Here is a 25083-nt window from a genome sequence, read left to right on the forward strand (position 1 = left end):
TGTGAATAAACACAATACATTCTACGTGTCCATAAAAAGGGGACATGTAAAGCAAGTACTCGGAATTGACTAGTGAATTAAATATGAAACTATACGGTTTTTTGGCTTTTGTTTCGTTGACCGAGCTTTGAGTATAATTGCTTTTCATGTTGACTTTGGGATGGGTTGTAGTACGCATCCGTTTGCCAAAAGATATGTAAAAGTTATTAAAAAAATCATTGATTTTGTTTGTGTAATTTAGTACACGATTTTAAATATAGTAGTGAAAATGTTTATAATATATAATATTATGGTTCACATTGGTTTTGAGTTGATGGACTTTTTTTATGAACCGATGAATCATTGCAATTTATATAAGTGTTTATTATAATTATTATAATGATATATTTATTATAACTGGGTAAAAAGCAAGATAAATTATATTAATTTTTTTACTAAATAAAAATAAATGTTGGTAGACAATAATTAAATTAATTCAATGATTTGTATAGTACCAGGGTTTATTTTTTCAATATTTGAGTAGTAGTCGTGTGTAAGTTTATCGTAAATGTATGCAAAAAATATCTCATGACATTTTAATATTATACGGAAGATTTTTTAAATCAAAATGCATTTTTAACTCGTTCATTTGCATAGAAATTGTAATGGAATAATATTTCAACTTCCCGTGCAACACAAATGATGTGTTCATAATTTTGTATAAATTGCAAAAGTTTCATGAATATTTTATAACTACCCAAGCAAAATTCACACTACATTGAATAGAATACAATATTAAAAGGCATCTGTTATAATACTGTAATTAAGTAAATCGATAAAACAAAATTATTTAATTATTTTTTTCATACTAACATTCCAGTCGTTTTATATCAAAAAAAAAAAAATTAATATCCTCAATCATTTTTTAAAATAAAGTAACTTTTATAAGGGAACATATCATAATTTAAGAGAGTTCTTTAAAGTTTGGAAATTCTATTTCATTTTACCAACATTTTTATATTATTTTGTATTAAAAAAATGATTATTGAGGCTAAAACTATTGAAAGACAATGTAAATGGAACCAAAAAAATTTATGACCATCACACTTTGTACATTGTGTTGACTTTGTTAGTCCCTTAAACATATATATTTCAGTTGTACTATAGATTGAATTTGAAGTTATGCTATTTATTTTCAAATGTTAAAACTAGCTTTAAAGTAAAATATTATTTTATCAAAGTGATAAAGTCTAGCGTGTCTATTAGTTTAAAGTAATAACTTTGGTTAGTAGATATAATTTTTTTTGTTAACTTATCATTATGTATATAATTTATTATTTTATAGAAAGCCTATTCAATTTTGTATTTGAAAAAGCTAGACAGCTAATGAAAATTGTTTTTCGGCTGTTCAAAAAAAGTCAGGATTGAGATTTTTTAAATATTTTGTTTTAAGCATTAAAATAAACAAACATCGTTTTGTTTAAATCATTTGAAACATTATATAAAAAATAGTTATTTTAAACACTGAAGTATCATTTACATGTAATAAAAGTGGTGTTTAGGAGATATTCTATTCAAATTAAAAATTATAAGTAAAAATAAGTAATTTTTTTCTTTATTTTGACTTAAACAGTTTTTACTAAGCGTTTTGATATAATTAAGATTAAATTTAATAAAAGTGTGATTTAGTGATAAAGATGTAAAATTGATTTACTTGAATAATTCTAAATTTTTGTTGTTTTATCATAGTTAAATACTGAAGTGAATAAATCAACTGAAAAATAATAACTATGTTTTTGTAAATTATTTTCAAGCAAGCGGTTTTATTAATGATTGAAACCTTGATTGTTTGGATTAAAAGATATAATCTAGATAGCATTGACACAAGTATAAAAAATATTTACTTGTACTTATTGTAGGATTATAATTGATTAAACAGTTTCAATAGTATTCAAACTTGGTTGGAAAAAAAATTAAAAAAGCACAAAAGATTATAAAAACACAGTCTAGTGGGATTTTTTGATAATAAAACTAGAAGTAATAATGTTTTTAAAACTACCTCGTAATAACTTTTCCTCTCTTAAAGAATTTTATAAGGAATAACAAGTATATGACAATATTTATTTTTGTTATGTTATCCTGTGGTACTTTTTCTATTAAAACGTTAATAAATCATAATAAAGACAATTAAATTTTGTTCATAAATGTACTAATTAATATACAGAATGGTTCACGATGTTTTGACAAATCTTATAATTCTAATATATTGCGTTACTTTTTTTTAAATAATTTATGCTTTATTAGACTACGTTAAAATAATATTTTAGCATAAATGCGAAGCTGAGAAGGTATTAATATTACTATGATGTTTTTAATTTTTTTTGTCGTACACTACTGTTTCTTAGTTATCACTGAACAGATTTTGTTTTACTATACTAACCATACTACGGAACTAATGCATCTAATATTGTTGATAGGTCTGTTTCGTAAGTCATCATTGTTTTCCATTACATCGCTTTGCATTCATACCTGTAACATTATAATTTATAACTTAAATGAATTATCCGTTCCATAGTTTTTTTAAACTTGTAAAATTAATTAAAACTATAGGTAGGAAACGGTGAGGTTTATTGCTACAATTTGTGTATTTTTATTTTTATGAATTGTTCCTCCACAATTACCTAAATTGTTATGAATTTATTCTAATCTATAAGTTCTCTAATTTCATAGAAGTATAAATTATTTGAAATATTCATTTATTTAATACAAAAAAAAAAAGTTTTACTGAAACTAGTCAGAAAGTAACAACATACCACACCTTAAGGAAAGTTATTACAGTACACTTTTATAATATATTAATATAAAAATAACAAAGAAAAGTAATTTTTATTATCAAATATTATTAATAAAAACTGTCTTATGAAATAAAAATTAATAAATATAAAAAATGAAATATCATTTTATGAATTTTTTTTTATTATTATAGTACTAAGATATAACAGGTCAATGGTTAAATTTATGTAATTTTATTCCCCTTGAAAAATATATTAGCTGCAACATTTTAATATTTATTTATAGATATTTAGATTTATAGACACTAAGATTTTGTAATTTTTCTATCTAAATTAAATACATTATATTTATTTTCATAGTATTTACAAAAATACATACAATTTTTTTAATTTTTGGCTTGGGTAATAAATATATTGTTACAAATATGAATATATTGTTATAACAAATTTCACTATGTGCAACTAGCCCCATATAGAAATTTTTCGTATAAAATGTTAACACTTAATTTTTATGATTTTAAAAGAGAAAAAAAATAGTATATAAGGGCGACAAAAGACAAAAAGAACACGAGTCAATTGTATCAAGCTTAATATTTAAATATTAAGAATCGTTTGGGTGTATGTTATGGTCAACATATCTTATTATCAGTTTAACTTCATCATGTTTTGTTTTTCAATGTTTTTTCAATTAAAATTATTTATATTTTAATTTATTATTTAGCAGTAATTATGACGTAATAAAATAGATATTATGTTTTTTCATCAAATAGGGTTAAAAATAAGAAAAAATTAAGTCATTTCTAAAAAACAAACTATGTACAAAATTTTATTAATTTATGTATAAACAGCATTAATGGCTCAAGTTCAATACAAATTTTATTTATACAGAAAGTGTAATTTCAACCACATGCACAAGTACTTAAAACACAATTTTAAAATATTTTATATATGAGAACTTAAAACTAATGAAGTATAATAATTTTTACATTTATAAATGGAATAATTCCATTCAATGAAAAATTCATGTCAAATGAATAATTCTTTTCATTAAATATAAGGTAATTATTTAGAACTATATATTTTCATAAAGTTAACTAGGTTAAGTCTTTACGGGGTAAGAGTCCAAAATAGAATGAATAATTTGATTTTATAGTTATGAATTAATTATGAAAGAATGTCAAACTTGGATTATTTTTATATGTTTTTAGTCGATATAAGATGATCAATATAAAATTAAATATATTATATAGATAATAAAAATTATTCATATTTTCATGTTATATCTCACTATTTAAAAATATTATTTTAAATTAAAAAAAAAATTTTTTTGTTTATACATCCTTTTATTTCCCGAACTTAACATGCTACAAGATGGCTCTCTTTCACATGGTCAGGAGTCATTGATGACTCTTGGTTATGCCAAATGATAGATGAAACGGGTATTGTGGCCGGCTTGCACAAAAGACCAGAGACACCACCAATGAGAAAATCACAAGAAAAATCTCGTTGGCACTCTGGGGATCGAACCCGGGACCCTGTACATACGTATTTTACCCTCTAGGCCAGACCGACTCCTGATTGAATATAAGATATTTTTATAAATAATATACTTTTACATTCGCATACAATTTTTAACGTAGAATTAAAAGAAGAATTCTGATTTGGGGTAAGAGTCCAAAGTAAATATTGAAAAATATTATTTTTTGAGAAAAAAATTTATTCCTAAATGGCCAAATTTTTTTTTACTTATTATAATTAAATATTATGGTATTGAATTGCAAATATACTAAATTCTATAAACATAGTCATTATTTTTGTTATTTCAAATAAAAAAAACTTGGATAAACAGTGATTTATAGAGTAATTTGTTTGTTAACATTTACTCAATACTACTGGATTCTTACTCCATGAATGCAAATAAGCTACGTTTTTCTTTTAGCTTCGATGCGAAACTGAGAAGGTATTGGTTTTACTATGATGTGTTTTTTTTTTGTGTGTCTGTTACCAATTTTTCTCAACTCTCATTGAACCGATTTCTTTCAACGATTCGTCAAAATATCACAAATCGTATCTAGTTGAAGACATTACCCTCAAGAATTGAAAAAATTTCTTTTGTTCCACGTAAATGGGGGAAATCTCCAAAAAAATTACAAATTTAAAAATCGATAATTTTCGAAATTTTTTCAATTTTTTTTACTTAAAACTGCCATAACTTTTTTAAAAACGACCAAATCATTATAATTTCTTTTTATAGATGCATCATGTCTTTACTTATCATTTGATATATTTTTTTTATAAATCTGACTATTTACATGCCCACAGGGGAGATTCAAAATGACAACTTTTTCAACTTAACTTTTGAAAGTTTTCCGGAAATATTGACAATTTTATATATACCTTAAATTAAAGCTAAAGTAATATACTTAATTATGGAAAAAAAAAATTTCGGACTTTATTTTGTTTTCACGGTGAAAACGGACATGTAAAACATAAAACTTGTAATCAGGATATAAATAAGAAAATAGGAGATCATGTAACTTATGGAATAATCCATCACTTTTTTTAAATTAAACACTATCTAAAGATTTGCATCAAAGCGTTTTTATGACAGTGATTTTAATCACTGTCAGATATCATTATAATTGACCCAACTATGCCACGTCCCTATTGTGCTGGGTTTTTTATTCTATATATAATTCATTAAATAAAGTTCAAATCTTATTAAAACTGTTTAATTTGTATTTTTGATCATTTTTCTAGATAAAATAATAATTTTGTATAACTACTATATATTACATGATTTATACAATAGAAAAAAAGCGCAATTTTCTCCTAGGTTACTTTATAACTCAAGTTATATACTGTGTGATGTAAATTGTTACTTTTTTCCTCAGTCTTCATTATCACCTAATGATTATATATTTAGATTAAAAAATATTTTGTTTTATATTTTTGGTCACGTAAAATAAAAAGTGAAATGTGTACTAAATTTTACTATTGACATAAAAAAACAAAAACGCGAATACATTTTAATATTGGTTAGATATGAACATAATTTCCATGAAATATTTGATTATTTATTTATCTATGAAATCATATAATTCTCATAGCGCTACAACAATTTAATGTTAAAATATTTCTATTATTAAAATTTTCTCTACCTTCTTTCCCCTACATTTATAGTATATTAGGTTAATAGAGATAATAACATTTATAATGCTTATAAAAGAAATTTCATATTTATAAATATTCAAATTAATAGCATTATTAAAATAGTTTAGTTGTTATTAAAAAATAATGAACAAATTTAAAAACTTGAATCTTTGTTAAAAATTACAAAACTGATATTAAAATTGTTTTAATATAGCTTACTAATCCACTAATTAGGTTTCATATTATTTATCTAGTCACTTGTTTTTGGAAAATTCGAACTTATAAATACTTATTAAATGTACCCGCATTATTTATCAATGTGCACGATTGCAAATTTGTCAAATAGTCTGGAAAATACTCTCATACAATGATCCGAAGAAATAATGGAGGCAGCGTTGCCAGTTCCATTAAGGTACCGGTGAAAGTTCACAAAACCACAGAACTTTCATTCAAAGCTATTCGCGATTACCTTCGTAAAGTTATATCGGTTTGCCGTAAATTAGTTTGCAATCTATTTAAGAACAAATATTCGCCATTAATCTGATTACACATGGAAGGTCGGCCGGAAATGCGTTTTAATATTAGGCGGACGGTAGGCGCACGTAGCTCTTTTATATATTGGAGTAGCAATTTACATGTTGAAACAAAACAGAGTTGTTGGCTATATTCCAGTGAACACTTACATAATGATTTTGGTGTATTAATATCGCCAAAATATTCCTACAAAATGATTTTAAAATATTAAATATTTTAAAAATACATTAAAAATTTATTTAATAAAATATATATTTGATTTGAAATATTTTTACAATATGGTCATAAAATATATTTTTTAATATTTGTTTATTATTTTTTGAAAATAAATCATTGAGAATAAATGTAGATTATTTACCCCGAAATATTTATATAATATATTTTTAGTTTAACTTTTTAAATTTTTATAAAATTCATTCATAGTATCTTGTAAGATAATTTTGTAAGCTTTATTATTCTAATAAATTTCTTTAATTTTACAAGTAGGTGTTATTAAGGGCATAGCCTTTTAATATTAGTATTAAAAAGAAATTATTGTACATACTTCAAAATCCTAGAGTATTGATAACTACGAGATGTGTTCAGAAAACAACGGGAATTTTCGGTTTTTGAAAAAAATATTTATTTATTCGTTTACATGTTGTCGCTTTCAAAAAAGTATCCATTAGATATTATGCACTTGAGCCAACGCTTCTTTCAATCCTCGAAACACTTCTCAAACTCGATCGTTGGAATAGTCTTCAGCTTATCCAGCGATGCACTTTTAATGTCATCTATGCTTGTAAAACAACGGCTCTTTAAGGATCTCTTTATTTTTCGAAATAGAAAAAAGTCACACGGAGCCATGTCTGGCGAATATGGAGGCATTGTTACAGTGTTGTTGTGGCCGAAAAATTATTCGAAAATTCTAAAAGTCTAGAGTTAAAGAAATATAAAAACCAAAATTGGGATTTTTCGATTCTCTATTACTATCAATATATAAAATGTCTTTAAATGTAAAAATGGTGCATCATTTATTATATTTAACATTTTTCTTTTAAAAATAAATAATTTTTTTTAATTATCTCAAATCGAAAATAAATTAAATTTTGTTTTCCTGAAAAGTAAGAAATTGGTTGATTAACTTTTTCAATCTTACACCTTCGGTATGTTTTTTAACATTAGATTTAACCCGTATTAAATTAATAGAAAGTGCTTTTGACCGACAGTCAAAAAATGTTTTGTTGATCGACTATGGTAACTTTAGGGAAGCAATCTACCCTCCTTTATTCCTTTTAGTTATGCCTCTGGGTTTTTCTGGTATCTACTTAGTTGGTTGAATAAAGATTGTTTTGTATTACGTATACTAAGTCTTGAAGTGTTTTAATTGACTTAATTCAATTAAGCAAGGTAAGTCTGGGACAGCAAAAACACCCTTGTTGCCATTATATGTAGGCCTACGTTTTCAGTTAATAGTTATAGAATTTTATACAACTTGCTATACTTTATCATTGCCTTGTAACAACACCCTTCTTAAATCCCTTAAAAGTTCTTCATTATATTTAGAATACTATAATATATAATTGTATTATTAAAAAAATGGTCAAAGCAAATTTAAAATATAACTTTTTGTATTAATTCTAATTACTTTTATTTCGCATATGTCGGGAAAAAAATATACTTGAAAAAGTTAAAGTTTAATATATTTATTATATATTATAAATTCTATTTTCATATAGATATTTGTCTTTGTATTTAAAATATATACAAGTTATCCTTATTTTCTTTATAATTACCTGATTTATATTTATAATTAAATATTTACATAATAAATTATTACACGTGTATGACTATTAATAATAGTTATATATAATGATTGTGAAGTATACCATATTATGATATATTGCTAAAAGTATATTATATTATTTTTTAATTGGTGATACTTGTTATAGTATAAGTATATTATATACTTACATTAGATAACAAACTGTGTAATATATTGTCATTAGGTTCTGTTTTATAAAATTTAGGAAATATATTTTTAATATACTTTGTTATATGTGCTTCTAAAGTATATTTTAGAAACATTTCAATACCTCCTAGGCCTTGCATTAAAATTATTCAAAGTTTTTTATTTCCTCGTGGATACTGACGAAGTAGTAAGCTGTGTACTTGAAAGAAATTATTAAAATAATTTTAAGAACGATTTAAAGATTATAAAAATGTTGTTTCACACAAAGCAAACAACATACCGTCCAATTTTTATTAGTAAAAAGATAATTTTTTTTATAAATGAACTGCAATTTACAGTTTTAAATAATGTTTAAAAAATGTATTTTTTTCAATAATTTTTATTGTAATTTACTATTATAGCGTAGTTAAATAATTTAGATGAGTACAAAATTAAAACGAAATTATTTTCATTTAAATGTAGATTATTTTTTATGTGTTAAATTTTATTATTGAAAAATAGCTATTTATAGATTAATTAAAAGTATTAACTATTTAATTTAATTTTAATTAGAAATATTTAATGATCTGGAAAGTGAGTATTTCGTTGACGTGTTTATTTTCGTGGTAATACATTGATAACCTAAAAGAACTCAATACGTGTCAATGAATTTAAATATAAATTAAATTAATAAATAGAAATTTTTTTATGAAATTGTTCCTTGATAGCTTAATTTTAAATCACATTTTTACAATATAGAAAAAATAAAAAGGCGTTGATAAACTACTTGTATTTTAGAATTTCAATTTATAACATAAAATGCTTAATAAAAAAAAGTTGAAGTTATTGAAATTTCAATAAATTTTTATAAAGAAAATGAATAGAAGTGTTTAAATTAAATAAATAAGGTTATTGATTAATATTAGTAAACTTAAATGAAAATATTGAAACAGTGCGCTCTACTGAAGTGTTTTAGTGGAAACTGAAGAATATTTAAGCTTGTACTTATAATAATAAGCTACTAAATTTAATAATTAATATGATTTAAGTATAACATGTTCATTTAGTTACATATTGTAGTACAGTTATGTAGTTTATTTATTTTGAGCTTCAAACAAGGGCATTACTTTTTAAATATGAGTAATCTGAATGTCTCAGAATCCTTCCAATTAAGACCGAGGGAGATCATGTTCACAAAGATTTTATTTTATTATAATTTTGTTATGGGTATTATAGAATATTCTGTACTAATTTTATTTACTAGTACATAAGCAAAGTTTTAGCATACGAAAAAATATTGTTAGAACTATTTTTATCAACCTAACAAACACATTACACTGATAATAACTACTTTCTTTGCTGCATTATAAATCATAAACTAGTTGAGTTATAACAGAGAGTGCAAATACTCGTTATTACTCATGCTGAAGTTGAATAGTGAACCTAGTGGTTACCACATATAGAATATTCAGTTAGCAAAGAAAAAAGTTTCTATTCTCATTGTTTCTAACAATTGACTTGTGTCTTTACTTTTTGAACGCTGCTCTATATCGTTATCGCAATAATGATAACAAGCTCATGTATTCCGGCACGATTGTAGATAATCTATAATCGTGTTTTCGAGCTTTATTTTGTAACAGATAATGTCATAATGTCTTATCTTGGACAACATAAGGACTATTCGTATAAATTGTTTTGTTTTTACATATGTGTCGCCATGACTACTTATAATAATAATGGCATTTAATGACAACGGACATGGTTCCTGTTGGTAACAGACAGTTTTTTAAATGCTAAAGGTCGCCTTATAACCAATCGACATTGAAACGGTAACCTTCGGTTAAACGATTTTGGCCTTGGCAAAATATCTTCCTGTCATAGTTTATATTCGAAATTCGTATCCGCTTTGGACTCGATAATCACTATTTGGGTCGTCCAGTGCAAGACTAATACTTCACCTAAATGACTATTATTTCACTACTTTGACAAAATTGTGGTACACGAGAACAAAAAGTCAACGTTTGTTTGCTATTTTCATTTTATGTTAGTTTGAAAAACCTCATTAAGTTATAATACTCTTACAAGTTAGAATTTTATTGGTCTCCTTGATAATTTTCTTAGAAAACGATAGCTAAAGCTTGAACGGAAAACATTAATAACGGTACTACGAAATATAACAAAGCAAAAATCTATTTGTGGTTTTCTTTTGATAATACAATTATTTCTACAATAGACGTTTTAATTAAATTATATAAAAGAAATTTATGTGTCAAGTACGACAAATATATTTTTAATGTTTTTTTATACGTTTCATTTTCTTTATGTAGTTTAGCTATCTCTCTGCAAATAGTTTGAATTGTCTTGTAAGATAAAAACATATATTAGTTTAGTATGAACATTAACGTGATGACCGTAAATTCTATGGGTTTTTTTACTTTTAACAAAGACAAGTAGAATTTAGTTAATTGGAAGAGCCACCAGTGTGATTTCTACAATCAAATGTACAAGAAGTTTGTTATATGGCTTAATCATAACTATTTTAATTTTTGAAGATGCTGCAATTTCCAGAATAAATTCTTTAAGAAAAAAGTATGAAGTTCTACAAATATTTTAATGTTGAACTATTATTAGTTAGGATTAACGATAAATATTTAATAACATACTATTTAGACAATTTCTAAGAAAAAACTCGAGTTGCTCTAAGTTTTTAATATGGTTTTTCATTTATACTCTAAAAGAAATACTTATATGTAATTTATTACTTAAACATGATTAAATAATTAAAGAATTTTAAATGTTTATAATAGTTTAATTTATGTGTTTTATAAGGCAGAAATATAAGTATAACTTAAATAGCATATTAATTTGCTTTTTTAAATCAATGCGATTGATAAATTATGTGAATATTTTAAAAAATGAATTGAGTTTTATTTTATTTTATAACGTCTAAAGAACCATAGTCTTACAAGTGTTACCACGTACTTGTTAATGAAAAAAAACAATTGCTAAAACACTACTTTCATACTCAATGGTAAAAATTAAATATAGCAATAGTTTATCCCCCAAAGTATTTTTTTAAATTAAAATAAAGTGTATTGCACTTGAAAAATCAGCCAATTTTATTTTTGGGTTTACTTTTGTCGACGATATCTGTTTTGTTATTGAAATTACTGTATCCTAAGAAAATATATACTGAAAAGACGCTTTGAATACATTTTGTAGTTATATATTTACTTTTCACATATTCTAGTTCGTTTCCATAATACCAAATCTCCCGAGCTTATTTCATGGTGTTCATACTTTGATCACTTGAAGTAATTCTTCTTTTGATGTCTTTAGATTTTGTTTATTTTAGATGAAAGAACAAATGGAACATGTTATTTTTACTTCAATATTATTTAAAAAAAGTAATTAAAGTATCCTATTCAAAACTTTTAATAGTTACCTTGAAATTTTCTCTTAAAAACTTGTCAAATTTTATTATTACTATATCATTATTTTAACTTCAATACAAAGTTGACAAGGTTCTGTTTTTACTGTGTGTTTTTATTGTTTTTTTTTTTTTAAGAAAATCTCAGCTCTCACTAGACCAATTTTATTGGTTTATGCGTCAAAAGAACCGACTTTTAATCTAATTGAACATTTAAGCGCTAAAAATGCAAAAAAAACCATATCAATTTAAGAAATTAAAAATATATTTTATATTACGATACGATAAAAAATGGCATTTTCAAAAACATTATCTGCATTTTAAGATTGCTATAATTTTTTTTCAAAAACACTATTTGTAATTAAGTTTTAGTAGATAATATGTTACTGTTGGTATACTTATAATCAAAATCTAATAAAAAATCTAAGTATAGGAGGGTTTAGAAGAGATTACTCACGTATGTAAAAACTTTTGTTTAAACTAAATTGTTGAAAATGTTTTGGAATGACTGTTCTATTTTAACCTATATCAAGGTTAAATTAAAAGTACTTGAAGTGTACTTCAATATTAAAAAAAAACCCAGCACAGGTGGGTCGCGGCACAGTGGTGACGTGGCATAGTTGGATCAAGTATAATGATATCTGACAGTGATTAAAATCACTATAAAAAAAAACGCTTCGATGCAAATCTTTAGATAGTGTTTAATTTTTAAAAATTGGAGTATTATTTCAAAAGCAACATGATCTGCTAGTTCCTTATTAATATCCTGATTAAGATAAAGTATGTCGAATGAAAAAGGGATTATTAAAAAATAGTATTTCTCGTAAAAAAATTGTAATGATCAATACACTTTTCAATAAGTTATAGCATTATAAAGTTAAAAATGTAAAAAATAAAATTGAGAATTTTCACACAATAATAGCATTTGGTAGCCATTTTCACCGTGAAGACAAAATAAAGTCCGAAATTTTTTTTTTACATAATAAAGTAGATTACATTAGCTTTAATTTAATATATATATAAAAGTGTCAGACTTTCCGGAACACTTTCAAAATTTAAGTTGAAAAAGTCAATTTTTTGTGAAAAAGTTGTCATTTTGAATCCCCCCCTGTAGGCAGGTAAAAAGTCAGATTTATAAAAAAAATATACCAAATGATAGGTAAAGACATCATGCATCTACAAAAAAAAGAATTATATTGATCCATACATCTTTCGAGAAGTTATAGCATTATAAAGTTAAAAATATAAAAAAGAATTTTTTTACAAAAATCGTATTTTTTTTATTAAGTTTAATGTCTGTTTTCACCATGAAGATAAAATAAAGTCCGAAATTTTTTTTTACCATTATAAAGTATATTACATTAGCTTTAATTTAAGATATATATAAAAGTGTCAGACCTTCCGGAACACTTTCAAAAGTTACGTTGAAAAAGTTCTACTTTCTATATGCATTTTTATGTTTTGAATCCCCCCTGTATTTAGGGAAATGGTCCGATTTAAAAAAACAGTATGTCGAATGAAAGATCTATATAAATACTACTTCTCATAAAAAAATTGTAATGATTCATACATTTTTCAAAAAGTTATAGCATAATAAAGTTAAAAATGTAAAATACAAAATCGAAAATTTTCACACAAAAATAGCATTCAGTAGCCATTTTCACCGTGAAGATAAAATAAAGTCCAAAATTTTCTTTTTTTATGATAAAGCATATTACATTAGCTTTAATTTAAGATATATATAAAAGTGTCAGACCTTCCGGAACACTTTCAAAAGTTACGTTGAAAAAGTTCTACTTTCTATATGCATTTTTATGTTTTGAATCCCCCCTGTATTTAGGGAAATGGTCCGATTTAAAAAAACAGTATGTCGAATGAAAGATCTATATAAATACTACTTCTCATAAAAAAATTGTAATGATTCATACATTTTTCAAAAAGTTATAGCATAATAAAGTTAAAAATGTAAAATACAAAATCGAAAATTTTCACACAAAAATAGCATTCAGTAGCCATTTTCACCATGAAGATAAAATAAAGTCCGAAATTTTCTTTTTTCATGATAATGTATATTACACTAGCTTTAATTTAAGATATATATAAAAGTGTCAGACCTTCCGGAACATTTTCAAAAATCAAGTTGAAAAAATTAATTTTTTGTAAAAAAGTTGTCATTTTAAATTCCCCCCTGTGGGCAAGTAAAGAGTCACATATAAAAAAAAAATATACCAAATGAAAGGTAATGATATCATGAATCTATATATAAAACAAATTATATTGATATGTTCATTTTTGAAAAAGTTACGGCACTTTTAAGTAAAAAAAATTGAAAAAATTTCGAAAATTAGCGAATTTTAAATTTGTAATTTTTTTGGAGGTTTCCCCCATTTACGGGGAACGAGGGAAAATTTTTCAATTTTTAAGGGTAATGTCTTCGACTAGATACGATTTGTGATCTTTTGACGTATCGTTGAAAGAAATCCGTTCGGTGAGAGCTGAGAAAAAGTGATAACAGACACAAAAAAAAACACATCATAGTAAAACTAATAGCTTCTCAGCTTCGCATCGAAGCTAAAAAATGTATAGTATATAAAATTAATTTTTTGAATGATAATATACGTATTTTAATGGATTAAATAATTTTGAATATAGACTTGACACGAGGTGCAAGTCAAGACTGAGAAATAACTCATTAATATGTTAAGTTAATTTAATCAAAGAAAGTTAATGTCAGATTTTCAAGGGTGGATAAATTTTTGTCCGGCTCATGATTTCACAAAGCCAAAGTTCATTTTCTAACAATTCGACTCTATTATATTATAAAAGTTATCATGATAGAAGTTTTACTAAAATAATTTTGAATAGAATTTTCTATGAAAGAACTTATAGAATCATAATAAAATTTAAATATAATTATTAGGTGTTTTTTCATTATATAAAAATTCATTTTCACTATATTATTATTGACTATTAATACTTAACGGGGTTGTTCAAAATATGGCAAAGTTAGCAAGAGTGCGATTTAACGGACCTCAATTTTCAATAAACATTAGATAGGAGTTAATGCCCATGTTGTTACCTCAAAATGACATCTCTGAATTTAATTAAGTTAAATACTCCTTACTTTTTCTGAGAAAGTGAACTTTGAGCTCAGTTTTCTTTTTTTTTAATTAGAATAATGTGTTAACTTCAAATCATTTTAGTATAGTAGAACTAGAATTACGTTAAGTTTATATTTCACAATGCTTAATTTTTTTTCTTATGTACTAACTCTTTATAATCTATTATTTATCTTAAATGTACTTTGTCGTTGACATAAAATAATAGTTTAATTTTATTCTATAATCTATCACTATTAAGGCATACGATTGCCTGTATTGCCTTTGGCTTATTAAAACTCATTACAGGAGACAGGGGCAATATTTGGGAAGACGTTTGGTAGCTTCCGATTTTTGGTTTTGACCAAGATTCCCAAGTATTAAACGGATCCCTAACAATACATAAGCATCAACTAAAATATACCAAATTTTTAAATTCGTTTAATATATGTTATTTTAAAAGTGAAAGGAGCGTTTCGTCGGTTATTAAAATAAACTATCGATTAGATGCAAACGAAAGTACTCATGTCCAGTTAAGTATTTTTAGAGTGGTATTAGAATAATGTGACCGGGTTAACAAACTGCACTATTACAGTATTTGCTGATAAATGCAAGTGTTAAGCCACATCTGTTGCTGTAGGCTTATGGATTGGCGATCATATACGATTTTAGTTGTAGCACAAAAAACCATGTTTCCAGTGCAGACAACAACAGAAAAACATCACACTTAATTTTTTCTTTGTAAAAAATTAATTTATCAGTGAGTTGGATTGTGTCAAACTAACTATAACGATAATTTTTTTCCGAGTATAATCTGCTTGTGAAAAAATAATAGTAAAATTGTAAAAAATATTTTATTTCCTAGATCTCAAGAGCTTAAATTTTTTTTTTTATTTTCTCCGTACTGACTAAATTAACTAATATAGACCTATTTAAATGAAAAAGTAGACCTTTTTTTACATTCTTCAACTTTAAAAGTACTGAATTTGGAAAAATATTTTATAGATTTTATACAGATACCACTTTATTAAATTAAACATTTAAATTATCAAATATTAATAGATATTGTGAAGTTAATGGGATTTTTACCATCTCTTTAAGTTATGTACTATTTTTTGATTTAGGAAGAATTTGATTGGAATAAATTGACTTATATTAAATAAATAAATAATTTATTAACAATAAAAAACACCAAACAATGTAGTGATGCTTTTATTTTATTTCTACATTGATGTAAGTATCTTATATAATAATTATATAATTATTATATAATTAATAATAATTATTGTATATATATATTGTAAAAAAAAAATAGTTATTTAGTAAAAAGCTGATATTTACTTAATAATTGTTACATAACTCATTTGAAATCTAGGTCAAATGTTTAATTATGTAGTAATATATATTTTATACAAAATTGAATTTGCTTACGTACTAAAATAAAATATTAAAAAAATTCAAATATGCTAAGCTTAAAAGTAAAATATGAATTACCCTATATTATTTATTAGTATAGAAAAATTATTAATTTTATGCTATACAACTTTTAACTTACAGTAAATAGTTTATTATTACATAAAACGGAAACTGATTAAATTTGTTAAGCATTCCATGGGTTTTACATTTTTGTTTATCTTATTTTACCAATTATAAATCTGTGCTCTAACCCCATAAAATAACAACATTTTTAGTGACAAAAATAATAAGATAAAGTAAGAATAGTTTTTTTCTTTATTGGTCATTGTAATTACTATAATTCAGGTCGAAGAAATTTAAATACAAAAATTTACGTCACTAAAATTTTTTCATTCAATTTTTCTTATGAATTTTCCTTAATAAATAAATAGATTATATACTATTAGTTTTAAACTTGAATATTATTTGAATTAGTCTTTTGTGATAGAAATTGAGAAAAAAAAATTTTATTTTTACTCAAATACCATTTAATCACCCTTATTGTTATTTATTTTTTAATAAATTTCTCTTAAAATACTATTTTATAAAATTTATTGGTAAATAGATTAGTTAAATTACTAAAAAGTGAAGTTTAAATACAATTTGTCTATATTAAGTTACGTTAAATTTAATTCGCACACTACAATGTATCAGTATTATTGCTGTACTTTATAAATCACAGATAATACGAGGTCTTGTTATAGTTAATACAAGCTTAATAATGACAATAATTGTCATTATTTCAATAATTATTAAAAAATAAATTGTAAAATAAAATAATTCAAATGTCAAGCTTATCATTGAATAAGACTATATATATTTGTAATTATAGCCAGCTAAAACTATCGAAGTTAGTGTTTTACTTAAACAATTATTATAGAAAGTAGTTAATCTGATTTTAATATACACTTTTTATTAAAGGTAAATAATATTCATTTGTCTTTTGACAATATATGGATTAAGTATTGGAGATCTTAAATAATGTTATTGCAAATATTTGTGTGTAATCTAATTTTTTGTATTGATATTAATTTAACGTTTTAGACTTTCTATAAATAGTTACTTATCAACTAAGTGGAATTTACTATGTATATTTAGTAAAATGATTAGTTCTAGAGAGTTCACAAATTTGGTCAATTCATATGTTTGAATTAGGGTTGAGCAAAAAATCTGAATTGATCTGTTCCAGATTTCTAATCCGATTCGATATAGATTGAAAAAATATTCTGATGACAGACTGAAATCATTCATTTGTAAAATAATAATTTTGCAATACAAAATAGATATTAATTACCCAACATCTGTTATTATTTCATTAATATTAAATTTATATTATATTGCACATTTCATATAATTCAAATTGTTTTGACGGATTTTGATAGCAATCCGTAATTTTGTTTCAATCCATAATTTGAATTGACGGATTACGGGTCACCAAAAATGTGCTCAGTTCTAGTTTGAATGCCGTTTTTATTTATTATTAAAGTGTTCTGAGTTTATCATACTAATTTATTCATACTATTTTTATCATATTTAGGCCACCGTGCGGCAAAGCAATTTTATGCAAGCGTGAACCTCAAAGGATAATAAAATTAATGGCCTCAATTTGATAGATGGATATGTTTCTTTAAAATTTTAACGACACTGTACAAATGAACTATGTATATTTAAAAAAAAAAATTATTTTAAAGAAAAATGTATGTTGAATAATGTTTTGTTTGACTTTTTGAGTATTTGCTTTAACATTTTAATTCATGTATGGATTTTATACTTGTATATTATTATAGTAAATTTACGATTAGTTGTTTTTCTTTGTAAAATGTAGTGTGATCTTAGCTGGTATGGGTTATTTTTAAGATTCTATAAGAATCCCTAGAGGATTGGCCTTAGATATCAAAGTTGTAAAAATGTACACTAAAATAGAATCTTTTTAACAGTACCAAACGTACTCTGGGCATTTTTTAATGATTTTTGATGTCTGTATTATTTTAAGTAAGATATATATTAAGTATTTCTCATAGCTCATTACACTTAGGTAATCTTGATTCAGTTTATGTAACAAGAGATTAGATATATAATATTGTACAGCGGCTAACGTTGATCATGTGTGTAATGTGTTTGGGGTGTTCTTGTATTTATTGTTGTTAAACTTTATTGTAAAATTTATATTACAACCACATCAATAAAAGGGTATTAAATAAGGCACATATTTTTTTCCATAAACATACCAGGTCGTAAAAGAAACTTTTTTTGATATAAATAAGTAGAAAGGTAGTATAAATACAATTTTAGCGATACAATGTGTTTTTAGTTATCCCTTTCGTATTCATTTTATTAAAAAATAAAAACAGGCGATCATCGTTTATAAGGATTTATCAAACTTAAAAAGAAAATATATTTATTACAAATATTACGATACTTGAACTATACATATAATAAGAACTATGCTAGTGTGTGATCTAAAAATAGAATTACTATCAGTTGGTTGATATTTTAATATTTTTCAATAACTATTTCTACTCTATGTTTTTTTTCTCAATCAATCATTAATAAATCTATAATACAAATTATTGGAACTAAAATTTGAGAGTTAATATGGGTATCACGATCAAACGAGTAGTAATAATTCAATAATAAAATAATATACATCTTCGCTGAGTAAGTATGAGAATAATGTTGAAAGTGTCATGATATTGATTTTTAAATATATCATACTTCATTACTTATTAGAACTTTAATTTAATCAAATAAGTATATTGTTGTGACATAAAATCGTGATGATTTTGTAAGGATACGTAGATATTACATGATATTTGTAGTATGATGTAACTATAAATGATAATATATGGCGTGCAAAAAATAAATTATGTGCTCTAATTATTAGCTAGTAGTTAAAATATGATTATTAAACCATAGGTATGATAAATTTTAAACTTTTATTGTGTATTAACACAAAACAAGAGTATTTAAGTTTATTCTAATAAAGTTATAATTGATTGAACTTATTTTATTCATGCAGTAAAAAGAGTGATCCTTTTAATGCTAGCAAATTAATTTCTCATAAAATAATAATTATATTAAGGAAACTATTTTTAGCTTTGATGGTAAAATGAGAAGATATTAATTTTTCAGTATTGTATTTTTTTTTTATTATTATGGCCACTTTTTCTCAGCTCTCAACTGTTTGATTTCTTTCAACGATACGTTAAAAGAATAAAAATCGTATCTCGTTGAAGATATTGCCTTTAAAATTTGAAAATTCCCCTCATTCCGTGTAAAAAGGAGAAATTTCCAAAAATATTTTGATTTTTAAAATCGGTAAATGTCGACAATTTTTAAGTTTTTTAAAATTAGACAATACAATTTTTTCATATAATTACCTTAGGTATTATTCTTTTATTTGGTATAAATTTTTTGAAAATCTGACCACCGGTAAAGATTTAGAATAAACTTTTTACAATGTTTCAGAAATACTGCGTTCTTTAAACATATATTAAATTAAAGCTTATGTTACATACTATACGTTTTTAAAAAAATTGTCCTGATGTCTTGTCTTCTATATTTAAACAGCCCTCGAATTAAAACAAAAAGTCTCATTTTGAAACCAAAATGACATTTTTCAACCGTTCTGCGTGTTGTTATTAATTTCTATATACATTTTTTGTTAAATATATATGTCTATATTATAGGTCAAACAGTATAGTCAAATAGGAGGAGGAGTATATACCTCTCATTTAAGATTCTCTTTTAAAAAAAAAAAAAAAAAATATAATAATAAAAATTACTTAAGCGTTAATTATAACTTTTAGGGAGAATGTTTGCAATTTTTAATAGCAATCTATTTAGTGTTTTAAAATGAGGCAACTGTTTTCTAAAAAAAATTTTCTAGCTACCAATGGCTTATGAGTTAGTAACTGAAATATTAATGAACCCACGAAGTTCAGAATAATTGAAAAAAGAAAGTTAATTTTCTTTTCTTTTTGTTTTTTTAATAAATCCATAGTTACATTAATATAATTTGGTAAACACTTAGAGGAAACGAAATACACAAATACTTTATACATTTTTATAATTTCTTCGTAAAAATTAAATAAAAAATGATTGAATATCAATTTCATACTAATTTTAATTACTACAATAAGTATGTGTTCATGTATTATACCTATAGATCATAAAATTTGTAGTCGTAATATAATTAAGGTAATAAGAATTGATGTACCCTAAAATAAAAAAAAAGATCTAATTAAGAAAATGACTCGTTGATAACAACTATTGTTATTGTATTGACTAAAGTACTTCGAAAGTTATTAACATTTTATACATAAGCAAGAGGAGAGGTGCGTCAAGAAATGTCTAAGAATATGTATATATTATTATACCCATACCTATCATTAGTCTATAATTTTAAATGGTAATAACTTCCGAAATAACTGGTCTAAAATTATTATCAACCAGTCATTTTCTTAATTATGTTATAAGCTTGTTAAATATGTATATTGTCATTTAAACATATAAAGTTAACACCATTTTAGGTATAAGGGATAAATCAAAAAAGTATTTAATAAAACAATGTATATGAATTTAAAAAATAATTATCTTAATATAATTATTTTAGAATTAATCGAGTGGCTAGGGTTAAAGAATTATTGTGTATAAAATAACTTAAATTGTCATTTATTGGCAAATAATGTTAAGTTTTATTTCGAATTTGTCCCATTGGTTAGATAAGAATAATCTAAATAATTTTTTAGTTGTTTTCTAGACTATTTATTATTTCTTTAACATGTAATATATTTAATGTATCATATAAGGTTGGTTCTATTGTGTTTGATTCAAACATTTTGCGTTTTAATAATATTTTACTCAAATTAACAGATGTTCACATTTTCATTATCAATTCTCCATATTATACCATAAGCTTTAAAGAAATTATTATAATTTATGTTTATGTATTTTAAAAATGTGTTATAGTACAATTCTATAATGTAAATTAATTTCAAATTTGATCTTAATGATATGTACATATTTTTTATGAACATCAGAAACGCTAAAAAAGTATCTTTTGAACCCCAATCAAATGAGACGGACATTTATAAATGTATTTCGTTGAAAAAAAGTTTTTGCAGTAGAGAGAAATTATTCTACCCTTGTACTTTTTAAAGTAATTTATTCTTAGTTTGCAAAAGAACATTTTGTTTTTTGTAATTTATTGCATTTAAATGTGTGTTTGTTAAAATAGAAGTGTATTATGGAAATGTTTGTATCTGAACAACGTTAATTTTAGTATGATTTTAAATACAAAAACTACATTATAATAACATCTTTAGAAAAACCAATAAAACGAAATATTACAATAAATGCTATGCGTAATTATTTTCTAAATTATTTTTGAGTGCAAGTTGGGATTAGAGATAAAAATATTATTGATTATGAAGTACACGAAACCCGTTTATTACTCTTACAGCTGTGTTTTCTTAAATCCTTAAGATAATATAAACATAGAATTAAAACTTAAATTAAAAATTTCTAGACCTACCAAGATGAATTAAAGTCAAAAATCATTCAAATTTTTTTTTTTTAAAAATTGGGAATTTTTAACTTTTATGGCTGAATTTTCATAATAGAACACTTGTGATAATTTTTTTTCTAATATTAACACAGTATCGTGTTTAATTCAGTAGTACATTGCGTTATCAATCTATATGAAAGTGTATTAAGATCTGAATTTTAACTGCATTAAATAAAATTAAAACTATAATAAAATATTATTAATTTAAAAACTAAAAATATTAAACTCAAAAATGCAATTATTTAAGTGCATGGTGGCCTAGTGGTAAGGTTTGTTTTTACGACGACTTAGGTTGCGGATTTTAAACACGTACTGTGCCTTTTTTTCATACGATTTCCTAAGACCAATCTTCAACAGCCGTATTAAAATTGTAATACACTTCAAAAGCTTTAATTTGATGTAGGTTAAAAGTTGTCAGTTGTTACGGAACGTTTTCAAAAATTAAATAATATAATTGGATCAGAATTTATAAAAAATATGTTAGAACTTGGTATATACAGAGTCAAAGATTTATCGTTGACCACAACTTTATATATTATTCTAAAGTAATAACAATTTTGAAAATTTTTTTTGCTTTTTTCAATAGTAACTATTTCTTGATTTATAAATTGTTAAGTAATTATAAGTCTATTTTTTGTTTATTATAAAAGTATGAACTAATTATTTTTAACGGAAACGTATATAGTGAATTTTATTTGATGGTATTCTAATTAATAAAATGACCGCTCGATGACAAATTTTGGACCAATATTTCGTAAGTTTAACTTCTAATCAGGAGGAGTTCGACCAAGAAATGCCTAATAATAGTAATAATATAATCTACACCTCGTGTCCAGTTTTCATTAAAAATATTTAATCTACTAAAATATGTATGCTATTATTGAAAAAATAAAGTTGACACCCTTTAAGGTATAAGCGATGAACTAAAATGTACTGAATAATTGATAAATCGAGAAAGAAATAACTAAAAAAATATTATTATTATTTTAGGATAATTTCACCGGTCGATGATAAATCAATCACCTTGTATTTTAATACATATCAGGCAGCATGTGTTCAATAAGTTACCATATAATAAACGTGGATACATGCCTAGACTATTTTGTATATGTGTGGTAACAGTCACGTCAGAACAATAAAAAAACTTTCACGTATATGAATGTTTATACTTATCTATATATATTTGTAAAAAAATATGATTTGGGTCATGGTAGAGTAATATTTCGAATTCGAATTGAGTTTTTACACTCAGCTAGTATGTGCAAGCACGTTCTTCTATGTATCCCTTACAGATTTGTTTCCGTAAATATTGACGGGTTGAACGAGTAGGATAGGATGAGGTGCAAAAGGACGATAGCAGAAATATAAACGTCAAAAATGCCGCCGCTGGGGTTCACATTGTTTTTCTTCACTGACAATGTTCAATTTAATAACAGAAACTATACGATGTCATCACAGGAAATTACAATAACGAGGCACAAGATCGAAGCCAAATTTGACTTAAACTTTGACAACTATTGCAACAATTGAACCAAACAGTCGTCGAGTACAATGAAACGATTCGATAGAAAACGCGATTGAATATATGAAACAAATTTATTTGTTTGTTTCGTAGCTGTTCCTGCAGATTTCAAAAATAACGCTACATTATTTTGTTCTGATGACGGTTGTTTGAGGATGGCGCAAGCACATTTGTAAATTGACACTAAAAAGTGCGATGTTGAATATTTATCTATAAATACATTCATTTGCTTTATAAAATACGTTATAAAATTAATCAGTCAACAAAGAAAGAAAAATCAAAAAGTGAAGGGATTACAGTATACTTCACTTAATACTAAATCCAAGGGGAATACTTTTACAGTAATTTTACAGTACATTGGGTATATTACACAATATTAAACTACTTAAATGTGACTTGAAATAGATAACAGTACAATCTTAAAAACGTATCAAATGGGAGTTTGTTTTTCGTTCAAAAATCAATCTAAATTTATATAACTTAGTTTAGATTTTTCGAAAGCTGAAAATAATTACGATTAATTGTATTCGACAACATTAACATTGCATCGAAAGCGTTCTCTGTATTATTTTTGTTAATTTATCATTAATTTTATCTAAATTGTAAACTATAACGTACACATTAGGTTTTCTTTTTTATTGCGTTCGTTTAGGGTTGGGTTTGAATTTCGTCGTTAAATTTGATGGTCCTTTATAAAACTTTCATTTTACGTGTAGCAAGCTGTGTATGAATAGTTCATTTAGGCGATTCAGAATAGTCTGTTCCAAACATTAAATTAAATACAAGGAACATCATCACATTTTTCTGATTAAAAGTTTAAGAGGAGAAAAATTAATTTCCTCAGAAAACGTTGAAAAGTTGTTTTTATTCATAGAATAATATTATGACATATAATAATATTAAAAGGTGCGTTTTTTATACTTTGAATGATGAATATTTAGTAGCAAAATATCCTTTTCTTATGCTATAATATTTCGCTATATTATATTATGGAGGTTTTTTCGAGTTACTTAATATCACAATAAACATATTTTTTATATTTTATAAGTGATTTTTCGCAACCATAAATCTTCTAGGACTTTATGATAATGCGACATTGCGAAAAATGAAAACGATACTTTACACGAAAAATATTACTATCGAAAAATTTCCTAATGCGATCGAATCAGCGGTTTATAATAATAGTCGTTAATAATAAAATATTTTTACTTAGTTCCTATCACATAAATATAGTGTATAACTTCTAAAATAAATTTTCGGATTTCGTTATAGGAACAAAACGTGAAATTATATTTCACTCTGTCATCGATGTAGTTCTTTGATACACGTAAATATATAAATGAGGGTGTTGTGTCTATTTCAATTTAAACAGCTGTGGTTTCAAATGTTTTCCCAACGTTAACCGAATACCTGTATCAACTTAATAGTGCAATAATAGCTATCCAGGAAGGTTAAATGTATGTTAACATTAATAATTTTCACGGGGTCTCTAGACTAGTAGTCAAAAAGAAATTCTTTCAATAAAAAAAAACATCGTGTCTTTGTACACTAGTTTTTTTGTTTATTATAAGTTCTGGCTTTATTGTTTTCTTTCAATTTAAAACACCTCTGTCTTTCAGTT

General features: G+C 24.4%; 1 protein-coding gene and 1 long non-coding RNA gene across 2 annotated transcripts in view; one reads left to right on the forward strand and one right to left on the reverse strand.

The window, feature by feature from the left end:
• LOC126896036 (uncharacterized) overlaps positions 1 to 18339 on the forward strand; it is a 28992-nt gene extending 10653 nt beyond the window's left edge. Inside the window, exon 3 of the long non-coding RNA XR_007701758.1 lies at positions 17909 to 18339. This is a non-coding gene — a long non-coding RNA (uncharacterized LOC126896036). The remainder of the gene's footprint in view (positions 1 to 17908) is intronic.
• The window catches only part of LOC126896033 (muscarinic acetylcholine receptor M2), a 68926-nt gene that overhangs the window by 6928 nt on the left and 36915 nt on the right, over positions 1 to 25083 (reverse strand). The window contains exon 2 of the mRNA XM_050668457.1: positions 2420 to 2508. The gene's annotated coding sequence lies outside the window, so the exon portion shown is untranslated. The remainder of the gene's footprint in view (positions 1 to 2419; positions 2509 to 25083) is intronic.

Source organism: Daktulosphaira vitifoliae, unplaced genomic scaffold (assembly GCF_025091365.1).
Source record: "Daktulosphaira vitifoliae isolate Bord-2020 unplaced genomic scaffold, ASM2509136v1 Scaffold_1, whole genome shotgun sequence".
NCBI lineage: Eukaryota > Metazoa > Arthropoda > Insecta > Hemiptera > Phylloxeridae > Daktulosphaira > Daktulosphaira vitifoliae.